General features: G+C 37.6%; 1 long non-coding RNA gene across 1 annotated transcript; it reads right to left on the reverse strand.

Moving 5' to 3' along the window:
• Positions 1-1,492: 1,492 nt before the first annotated feature.
• LOC121067849 lies at positions 1,493-9,201 on the reverse strand. Its single transcript, XR_005818481.1, has 3 exons — positions 9,074-9,201; positions 2,040-2,103; positions 1,493-1,625 (listed from the first exon to the last, which is right to left on the reverse strand). It is a non-coding gene; the product is annotated as an uncharacterized LOC121067849 (long non-coding RNA).
• Positions 9,202-11,022: the final 1,821 nt, after the last annotated feature.

Here is an 11,022-nt window from a genome sequence, read left to right on the forward strand (position 1 = left end):
GCTCTATTGTATCTAAGATTGTGCTGTACTATTGGCACAGAATTTCCTGCTAACTAGTCTTTGGCTGAAGAAAAGTCATGTTCCAGGCCCACTTTATTTGCCTAAACATGGGCATCTAGTGCTGTTTTAGACACCATAGGAACCTGGCCTCTAGCTACTGACTGCCCAGAAGCCCAGGGTTTCTCATAAGTCCTGTGTCATTCCTGCCAGCCCTACAATTATGTTTTGGATTCTGTAGGGCACCTCAAATGGTACTGAGCTCCTATATTTAGGTAACTGGACCATTTCCCCAGAAGCACAATTGTTCTGGGATGAAATGAATCACCCTCTGGAAGACACATCCTCTCCATTGACTAAAGAGGGAACCTAAACAACTTGTTTACATGCCTAGCTTTCAGACAGCTAACCATGGGTGAGAAGAACTACACTCTGAAACAATGTTGGTGCAGCAAAATGGAGGTTGACTCTAGCACATGCCTGCCGTAGCTAGCCTAATCTTGGTCCCACAGGTATGCATATCAGGGAAGATGACATAGCATGAGGTGAGTGTGTGAAGATAACTATGCCACTGACCTAGAGCTCCTAGAGAGCTCATACTCAGCATGTGCTACAAGCATATGCTGTGTTACAAGCATGTGCTACAGCTTACTCTGTTCCATCGGAACAGCTATCATTACCACTATTATCACACCAGCTAGCTTGGATAAGGTTAACCAAGGTATGTTAGTAGATAGTACAACCGTACCTTCATTTTTATAATTGACCCATTGTATTGGTTTAACTTGCTCTAGTGTAGCACATTTTATTTCATTATCACACACTCATATTTTTCTCCAGAGAAAATGTGGACGTATTTAACGATCCGTGATTATCTTCCAACATTTTTTGCATTTGTTTTTTATTATACTGATTTGCTTTCCCAGTCAATCCATTCAACTTTTCTTTGGTTCATTCCCTATTAAAACAGTCTAAAACTTTCTACCATAATACTCTCAAAGCATAGCTACTCAAAAAGGTTTTACTACAAGAGTCACAGTAATTACTCTACCAATACGACAATTGTACACTGAACTATTTGGGATGATTATTGAGGAATTCTGTAGCAATTTTAAATAAGAGTGGTTAGTTTGTTTTTCAGTTTATTATGTCCTTCTTTTATTGCCACAATCACATCTGCAAACAATAATCCTTCTATTTTGTCCTCTGAGTGTTCAGTTATGGTTCATGAAAAGCTGCCATTTTATTTCTCTTTTCCCACTGCTCCCATCTTATAAACTGCTGCGTTATTTAGATTGACTTTTCTCTGCCTTGTTTTCACACGTGCACCCCTGTAGTATAAGCAATGACAATTCCTCTAAAAACATTGATTCCTCTTGCACAAATGTTAAGTGATATAACAGAATTTTAGTCAGGACCCCTCAATGTCATATTCATATGACCTATTTTAATTTACAAAAAGACTCACCATGTTAGTAGACTCACAGCCTCTGTATTAGGGCATAAAGCGATCAAGAGGACATGCTGCAGTGTGGGTTATGCCACAAAAGCTGACAATGGTATGGGCATGTGAGCTGGATTCCCTTCTTTCTCAGGCAGAATTGCTCATTTCCATTTGAAAATTATTCCTTAATGACAATAAACAAGTTGAAACGTGATAGTTAGGGTATGTTTACACTGCTCAAAGAGATGTTACAACATGGGTAAAAAACTAAAAGTATTAGTGCAGAGGCATAGAAAGCCTATGGCCCCGTGCTGTTGTTTGTCAGAAGTTATGCTCAAATTAGGTCTCAAATAATATGCTGAAACCAAAAGCAGATTGGAAACTAGAGGCATGGGGACAAACTAAAATGAAGTTACTCTGAGGCATTCTCTTTTGACTTGCTATTATTTATTTAGCAAATTCTGAACGAATTGCAGACTATCATCAATGGGAAAATATGTGATTGACTGTCAGAAATACAGCTGCGTTGATGGAAACTCTGACTTAACCTAGTAAAATAATTCATTTGCAGAAGCCAGATTTTTCAGCTGATGCATACCTTCATTGTTGTTGAAGGCCATTTTCTTCCTTATAGTCACTGAAATAATTTTTCTGGTTTAGGTCTGTTAGGGAAGAAAAACAAACAAACAAAACAGAACAAATCAAAGAACCAGAGCCCATATTTTCAAAATGTTATTAACATTTAAGCCATTGTCGGCAGTGCAACAGATAGTGTTCAGGTACTGAAAGCAAAAGAGCCATCAGAGTGTTGTCCTGTCTCTTTTGAGAAGAGATTTTGCTCATCTATCTCAGCAACACATAGTGCCGCTGTACTCTCTGCTGCAGTGAGACCAGCTAAGCTTAGAGTATGTTTAATTAGGAAGCTTAGAGAAGAACTTCACCATGGTGAAGTAAAAGGAGCTACTGAAAAAGATTAAGGTTAAAAGTGAAATACATATGAAATTAAATTGAGTTTCAAGCTTTATTCATAATAATTCTTCTGTTATTCAAAGATGGCTTCAATCAGAAAACAAGAAATGTATTTGTTCTTCATGGACTTAAATATGCATAGTAGCATAAAATAGAATAAAATAGAATAAAAGGGAAGGGAAGGGAAGGGAAGGGAAGGGAAGGGAAGGGAAGGGAAGGGAAGGGAAGGGAAGGGAAGGGAAGGGAAGGGAAGGGAAGGGACGGGAAGGGAAGGGAAGGGAAGGGAAGGGAAGGGAAGGGAAGGGAAGGGAAGGGAAGGGAAGGGAAGGGAAGGGAAGGGAAGGGAAGGGAAGGGGAGGGGAGGGGAGGGGAGGGGAGGGGAGGGGAGGGGAGGGGAGGGGAGGGGAGGGGAGAGAAAAGGTTGTTTTCCTTCAGGAAGCCCTGAGCCTTACGTACATCAACCCCTTATTGTCATATGACTCCAGAGATGGAATCACCACAACTGGACTTGATGGAGAAACTTTTTAGTTGCCACAACATACTGAACCATACTGAAGTGTAGTTCCAAAATATTCTTATTTAAATTCTTCAGTAGAGTGCAATGTGAAATACAGACCTGAGGTAAGTAAGTACATATATTCTGAAAGGAACCATCTACCATGTTTTCTGTCTTGACACCAGTCTTACTCTAGCAGCACAGTTCAACTGCAAACACATCAGTAGCCCAAATTTAGGCTGATTTTGCAGACCAACAAATTTGGTACAGGCTGAAATAAATTAACTTCAACAAGAAGTAGAAGAAAGATAAAGAAGATTTCTTCCCCCTTATGACTTCCTTCCTATCTCTTGGAAAGAAACTAAGAGATTTCCTGTGATTGTCATTGAAACTGCTTTGCCCATTCTCAGTACCAATCTGAGAGGTTCATACCTGTGGAATCTATTGAAATTAGTCATCCTTTCTCTGGGAGAGAGAGATTTGTTTTCCAGAAATGTTACCATATTATTTAGCTAATATCTAGTTGCAACCCCTGTTTTCAAATGCATTTGGAACCTCTTGACAAATTTCAATTGATTTAAAGAAGGCATGCAAGTCTCACAATTCCAACAAACTAAAAGCAGGGTTAGGGAGAAAGACCCAAATTGGTGTCTCCGCTGAGGAAATTCAGGCAGAATTAATTCCATTTGGCTACGGCTTCATGACCAGAGACTGTACACATTTGCCAGCAACTAGACCACATATGAATAACTCCGTGTGCTGTTTTTGACCAAGGAGTATCCATTGGACAAAACACATTTCATAGGAAACTGGACTTCATTAACTCTGCTGTTCACAGACCAACTTGTAGTTATAAAACGGAAGACAAAATGCAGAGAATAGGAAAAAATAACCAATAAGAAAAATCATTATATACTCTGGCTTAAGAACAATGGTCAAGTTATTAATTTAAAACAGGTGTTCAGTTCTCAACACTTCATACATAGATAAAGAAGGAAAAGGGAAATTTGTACTTGAAAATTAGTAGGCCTATATCCTGACATGTTGTTTCAGATGTGCACTTGAAGATTTGGATGGTAATCTGCTGGATCCACAGTATTGTTCTAGAAATCTCATAAAAACATCCTCTTCTTGTTATATTTCAAATACTCTCCATTTCTTGTTGCAGATGAAATACAGAATTGCAGAGTTTTGAACACTGAAAAACGAACCATTGGAGGGGTTCAATTAACCACATTAACCTCTTTTAAACAACATAACCTCCTTTAAAATTTTATTTATTTTCATTGACACATTTTGGGTTTTCAAATGTCCTAGCTTACAGAATCAAATTTTCCTTGAAAGCAGGAAACTCAGATATGCACCAATGCAGCCTAGGTACCGTGGGCTTGCTTTGGAAGTACTGTTTTACTGAGTTCAGAGTAACTGGGGACTGGACCCAGTGTTTTTCCACAACTAATTCAAACTAAATATCAGGGATCTCTCTCACTTTCAGGCAACAGATTTTTTAGCAGATAATTTATTAATTTTAGGAGGACAAGTCAAATCTGATGGGACTGTTGAAGCCAGCAAGTGATTTTCTTCTGAGTCCAATGGGCTGGGAACCAAGAACACATTCTCTCCCTCTCAGGCAGAGGGACTGTGAGAAGCTGCCTCAGCAACTTTAAAATTTGTTCTGAGTGGGAAACAAGGAATGCAAGGAGGCCTCCAAAGCAGAAAGGGAACCAAAATTCTCAGGCTGCACTGTCTCTTCTCTCAGAGGACTTCACTCCAGACTCTTGCCAGTACAGATCTATTTGGAAGTATGTTTTGCCAGATCACTTTCTTGTTTTCTTAAGGAAAGCTGAATACAAAAATATAAGTATAGTCCTCTGACAGCAGGCACATAAGTGGGGCAAATTACACAATTCTTTGTTTTGTGTGAACTCCTGTAGTCATTTCATCCACACATATATTTTTATCTGTTAATACATTTTTGTTAGGTATCTTGGGGCAGACTTTCAGCTTCTCTGTGAGAATCTCTTAGACAACACATTTCATGTAGTACATCTAAGAAGAAAAGTTGACAGTGACTTTGAACTTTGGTTATTCATCTTGGGAATACACCTGACCCACAAAGCTGTGTTTCACATTCAGCCCCTGAACTATGGGATCTATGGGATTATTCACAAGTTTGAAATTAAGCATATGCTTCCACACATTGTTGGATCAGAATGTGGAGTTACGGTTAATTTGAGCCAAGATTCACATTTGTTCTATTAAGGAAACAGGGACAAACTACAAACCTTACGTCTGGAGGCTGATTTGAGCTTCCCTCATATTCAGGAAAGAAGGATGGGATTTGACTGAATCCTTTCTCTGATTCTCTATTAGAGGAACACATTGTCTATTTAAGGAAACATAATATTTTCCCAGCTTATATTACTGCAATTAGAATTTAAGTCCACTGTGTTTATGGAAATTTTATGCATAATAAACTACTGTCAGTAAAACGAACAGATAGTCAGTTTAGATTAGTGATGAAAACTTTGAAAAGAAATATGTCTTTCCTATCACAGATGTAAAGGTGAGTAGTTGTGAAGCAGAAACTTCATTTTCTTTTCTTTTCTTTCATTTAAAAGTGTCTAACTAGATGAACCTCTTCTGTTTTTAATCAGCTTTTAGACAGAACATTTCAGGGGAAAATATTAACTAAGATAGTGCGAAACAAATATCGTTGAGTGTTATGACTAAATATAGTGTTATGAAAGTATTACTGAAGGTAATTTAGTAACTTTCTTTTCTTTTCTTTCTTTTCCTTCTCTCCCCTTCTTCCTTTTCAATAATGTTGTGTATACCTCATCTTTCCTAGTCAGTGGGTTATTGATTAAGTCAGTATAAAGTAGTAGTAGGATGAATTATCACACTCAGATAGCAATTTAAGAAAATGGATTGTGTTTTTTTGTTTGTTTTTTTCTTTGTTTCTTTTATGCATTCCATGTTTGTTTGTTTTTTTGTTTGTTTTTAAAGGAAAATGCAAGGAAAAGAGGAAGTCTTAGCCCAGAATAAAGACTCCTGTTTCTAGCTCTGTAACTGGAACATTCAGTTAGTTTAGGATGATAATCCTGTCATATGGCTACCTTTAGTTCTGGAAATTGTTTGATGTGTTTTTAAGGCATTTTTTTTTAGCTGCTCCTGATCTCTGAAAACCAAGAATGTCATGAGGCCTGTAAGTCTGTGTTCTGGCCTGAGAAAGAATTAGCCCTTTCTATCTTTTGATTGGAGCTAGCAATAGATGTTTGAGTTAAATGTGAACTAACAGTTGAAATTAAAATGAAGATTGAGTAAATTGTCTGGGATAAAGGAAAAAGGAATAAAGCTCTGTAAGTTGATCAACTGATGCCAGGGTGATGCATGTAAAGGATGAAGAAAAATCATGATAGAACAAAGAATGTAAGGCAGCAACAACAGCAGTGACAGTGTAATAGAGAGGTTAGTGTCTTAGGATTTCTCAACGTTAAATACCAAATACAACACACACAGAAAACCTTCTGCATTCACCAGCACAGAGCTGGAGCAGGAAAGGAAAAAGAAAACAAATTACAAAAACTTTGCATCAAGGGTGACAACCACATTGCTTCTAAGTATGACTCACAACTGCTTTTCTGTCAGTTATTTAGGAAGCAATTTTACATGTGTTAAACACAGTAATACTTGCCCAATAATTAATTTATGCTATTTTTTTTCCTCCCCAGTGGGTCCAGAGCACTCAGTACTATTAAGAACTGCACCTTTACAACAAAGACTGCTGGGATTTTTCTGTAATTGACCAGAGCCAATCATCATAATACTAATCTTTGAACTGCATTAAGCAGGAAATGATATAAATAAAAATGCAATCAAGAAGTTGGCAGAATATTAAGAAATACATGTGAATGTAGAATATGCTCCAGTGAGTGCCCCCTTCATCGATAGAAATAGATGGTCTCACAATTACAAATGAGAGCTTAAGGCACCTGACTGTCAAAATGAATAGACTCTGGAGAGATCTGGGAGGATCATTGTGATTTCTCACATGCTTATACTCAGAAGGTCCATATTTTAATTCCTGGAGTAAATGTTATCTGCTTGTTGAGGAACAAATAAGACAATAAGTGCCCTGAAGAATGCCCTTTTCACAAGGCTTATACATGAAGGAACCATGACTGATGCCACACAAAACCTCATCCGAACCTTTCTGCTATATTTTTATTCTGCTTAAAGCAGACCTGCTTTTTGGCGCTGTAGATTTAGGACTCCAATTATCACAAAATACCAAATATCAACACAAAATGCCTGGGTGCACAGCCTGGGTCCTCAAAAATTACAACTTAAGCTATGATCTCACAAGAAACTGAATCAGTCTAGTTGATCACTGCAGCTGAAGGGGCTTGTCTTATTGTTTCCTGATCTATTTCCTCAATCTCCCTGCCTTTGACCTTTCATCCCTGTCTTCTTGCTACACACCTCTCACAAGACATGTCGCTGAGCAAATTCAACATCACTGAGTTAACAGAAAACCATCCACTTCTTTTTATAAGGGTATTTCTTTTGTAATGCTAGTGAGCTAAAACTGTTTGTGGTAGGATGTCATGGGTGCCTGTCAGATTCCAATACTCTCTGACTAGGTTCTGTTAGCTATTCCACATGAAGAGCGTTTCATGTTTAATTCTGAATTTACTCATTTTCTGATACTTGATGCGACATGGGATTTTGATTTAGTAGGGTGATGCAGCAATGTAGTGAAATCACAATAGAAACACAATAAAGCAATCGCAGCACTGAGTTAGATCATGGTACAAACATGATTCCCATTTACAGTCCCTGTATGCTCAGTCATGACACTGAGCATCCCTAGTCTCTGGGAAGGAATACATGGAATAGCTGTGTTCTCTGAGCCTTCTTCTGTTACAGGGATTTGTTGGCCAGTCACAGTGTTGCAGCTGGTGCACAAAAAACACAGGGACCTTAGAGCAGGAAGCAAGGAAGGGAATGGAAGGGGTGGAGAAGTATGAGCTGCTGAGTCAATTTATCTGGCCTCGTGAAACTGCAGCCCTGGTTTAACTCACCATCCTTGTGGACTAAATAGCATCTAACCAATATTGAGAGGCATACAGAAATTTAACCACACATGAATTTTACATTCTCTGTTCTCTTGCATCTCTACTGTGGTCTAACATCCATATTTTTCCTACTGTACCATCATCATCAATTTCTGGAAACATAATCTTCAAAATCAGTTTCTCTTGGACAAGGAGGATGGAAATGAAGTCTTATTGCCTGTTACTGATCTCTGCTGTTCACATCAGTCAGAGGTATTCTTAAGTCTGACTTTCTGGATCCATCCTCATGGAAGATTTCAGAAGTGCATAGAGAACCCCATGCTAGTGGTAAGGAGACTAATCTAGTTTCAAAATTAGCCTAGTTTTATCAGGAGGCATCTGTGAAAGACCTAATTTACTCTGCTTTTCAGGTCAATCTTCTGTGGAGACCTGAATCCACAATCTCAGCAGCACTGCCAATTGTGGCCAGTCCACAATTTTACAAAGCACAAACACATAATCAGGCTGGCTCTGACAGAATTTTTCCATGTTTTCCATCTTCAATGCAAGACCACTAATACCAGTCTGCAGCAGCAGTTCTAGAGAAACTATGAAGTTTTTTTGTTAGTTACGGAAATGATATTTTAAAACAAGAAACTGTTGGCTCAGTTTACCCTCACAAGGACAATTGGAATGGCAGCCCAGAGTCCAAATTCACTGCTTTATAAACCAGGAAAAAAACTTTACAGATGGCTGTAGCCAGAGCTTCATTTACTACTGGCTTCTGACATTTTCAACTCTTCCCATTTCCATATCATACACTTCTTTCCTCAAAAAAAAAAAAAAAAGTAAAACTTGGCAAACCATCAGCATGCATGTACCCCTTTTCCCCTTCACCTACCACAGCTACCTGCAAGAGCTAACTAACAATACTTGTAAAAAAGTAATGTGTTAACTTTTTGGTTTGAAATATTTTCACATATTCCTGAATATGGCTTATTTTCTACCAGAAAAAAAGTCCTATATGTCTTAATAGATTGAGCTCAGAGTATTTTAGAAAAGAGATGTTTATCATGTTTATTAAGATAAAGATGAAATGAAGCTTACAGTTTAAAAACAGTTTGCAATATGTCGCCCAGTCAACAAGTAGTAGAGAAATGCTTTGGACACCTCCCTCTGCTCAGAGACAGGTACCTTCACCAGTCTGAACACTCCTTGGCACTGGTTGTTGACTTTTGCCATTCTATAAAACAATATGCAGGAAAACAAAAATGGAAGCATAGTGATTTACTATAGACAGTTCAGTGAATGCTTCACCAAAATGTAAGCAAACCACTTTGTAAGTCTAGACCCAGAGAGTGTGGTAAAATTCCACAAATTCAGGTGTCTGGTACCATAGGAGACCTGTGCCCTTCTGGACTAATATCTGAATGTTGTGCATCTTGGGGCATCTGGAAAGGCAAAGAACACACATATTTAAATAACTGAATTGAGACAATGATGTTTGCCTTTTTATTTCAGGGATTCTGTGAAAGGAAGGGGACATAAAAAAAATCTCATGTCAATTTTTAAATACAGTCCACAACTTTTTTTTTCTGCAATATGTACTTTGTATAGACAACATTTGCCGAGAATTACCTCTTCTGAGAAAAGGCAATAACTGTCATAACTAATACAGGTCTAGGCAAATTCTGACTTTACAATGAGACCCACTGTAACAGCACTGCCCTCGGGGCTTTATTTCTTTGGTTGTTTTTGTTGTTGTTGTTTTAATTATTAAGTATATTTTATACAATACTCGGAGAAAAATCAAGTTAGGAAATGCCAGTGTGTGGGTTGCCCATGCAATCTTAAATCATCTTCTTCGTTTTACAATGAAGGCTTTAATTACACGACCGTGGAATATTTATGTCACAAATCCTTTGCCTCATTGAAGAAAGACGACATATAACAAATAAGCAAGGCAGGGTTCTTATCATGTTTTCAAGAAACTAGCTTATATGTTTTCTGAAAAATATTGGACTAGACTTGCTCTGGCACACCTATCTTCAGTCATACTGAGCATGATTCATTCAAAAGATGTACCACAGTGGGAGATTGTTCAGAACTTGAATTCTTTATCTCCTGCCTCTGGCTCTTCAATTTGAATCTGATCATTGTTTTCTTCTTTATTTTTCTTATCAGTAAACAAACAAACAAACAAACAAAACAAGAGCAATAAAATCTCTGCCAAAATTATGCAAGAGTGGAGTGTCATTGAATAATTGTGTTAAGCCAATAGTTTAAAAACACATTTTTAAAGTGTCTGCCTAATGAGGTTTGTAAATTGATCTGCTTTAATGACAAATAAAGCCCAAAAAGCCCTTTTATGTGACTCTGGTATTATTGTGCAACCTCTTCACACATAGCAATATAATTTTAATTACAATTGTTTTTCTTACAAGTGAGATGACTGGATTTCTGTTGAACATGGTTCTTTTAGGTCATTAAGCTATATGTTAGCATTAGGAATATATGTGCATTATCTCCTTGTGCATCTTTACCATCCCATCTTTACTCACTAGCTATTTTTGTTATGTATAGAGACTATAAAGCTTAGTAAGGCAGACACCATCCTTCTGTCTAATGTTTAAGACAAGCTTATCTAAATTAGCCTAAAGGAACCAGTACTTGTTTTGTGAGGCACCAACATGGATAAGAAAAAACCTCCCTCATCATAATCCAACAATAACTAATTCAAAATACAACTAATTCACAATAAATAAATAAATAAATAAATAAATCTTCAAAAATACTTGAGCAGGGGGCATCATTCTTTCACTTTTCTCTGAGTCTGAACCTGACTGTTCTGTCCAATGAAGCCTTCAAGAGGAATTGTCCAGCAAATACATGTTGTTTTCTAGTGGAACACATCACCTGTTGCTTCTGCTCATACTATAAAAGGCAAATTATTCTGTACATCAGAAAGTCTTAAGAATCATGTAACTATAAAAAGAAATTTTTACTAAAGGACTAGTGTATAAGTGGCAACCATAGCTACAAGAACTGGAAAAGGA

The sequence above is a fragment of the Cygnus olor genome, chromosome 3 (assembly GCF_009769625.2).
Source record: "Cygnus olor isolate bCygOlo1 chromosome 3, bCygOlo1.pri.v2, whole genome shotgun sequence".
Taxonomy (NCBI): domain Eukaryota; kingdom Metazoa; phylum Chordata; class Aves; order Anseriformes; family Anatidae; genus Cygnus; species Cygnus olor.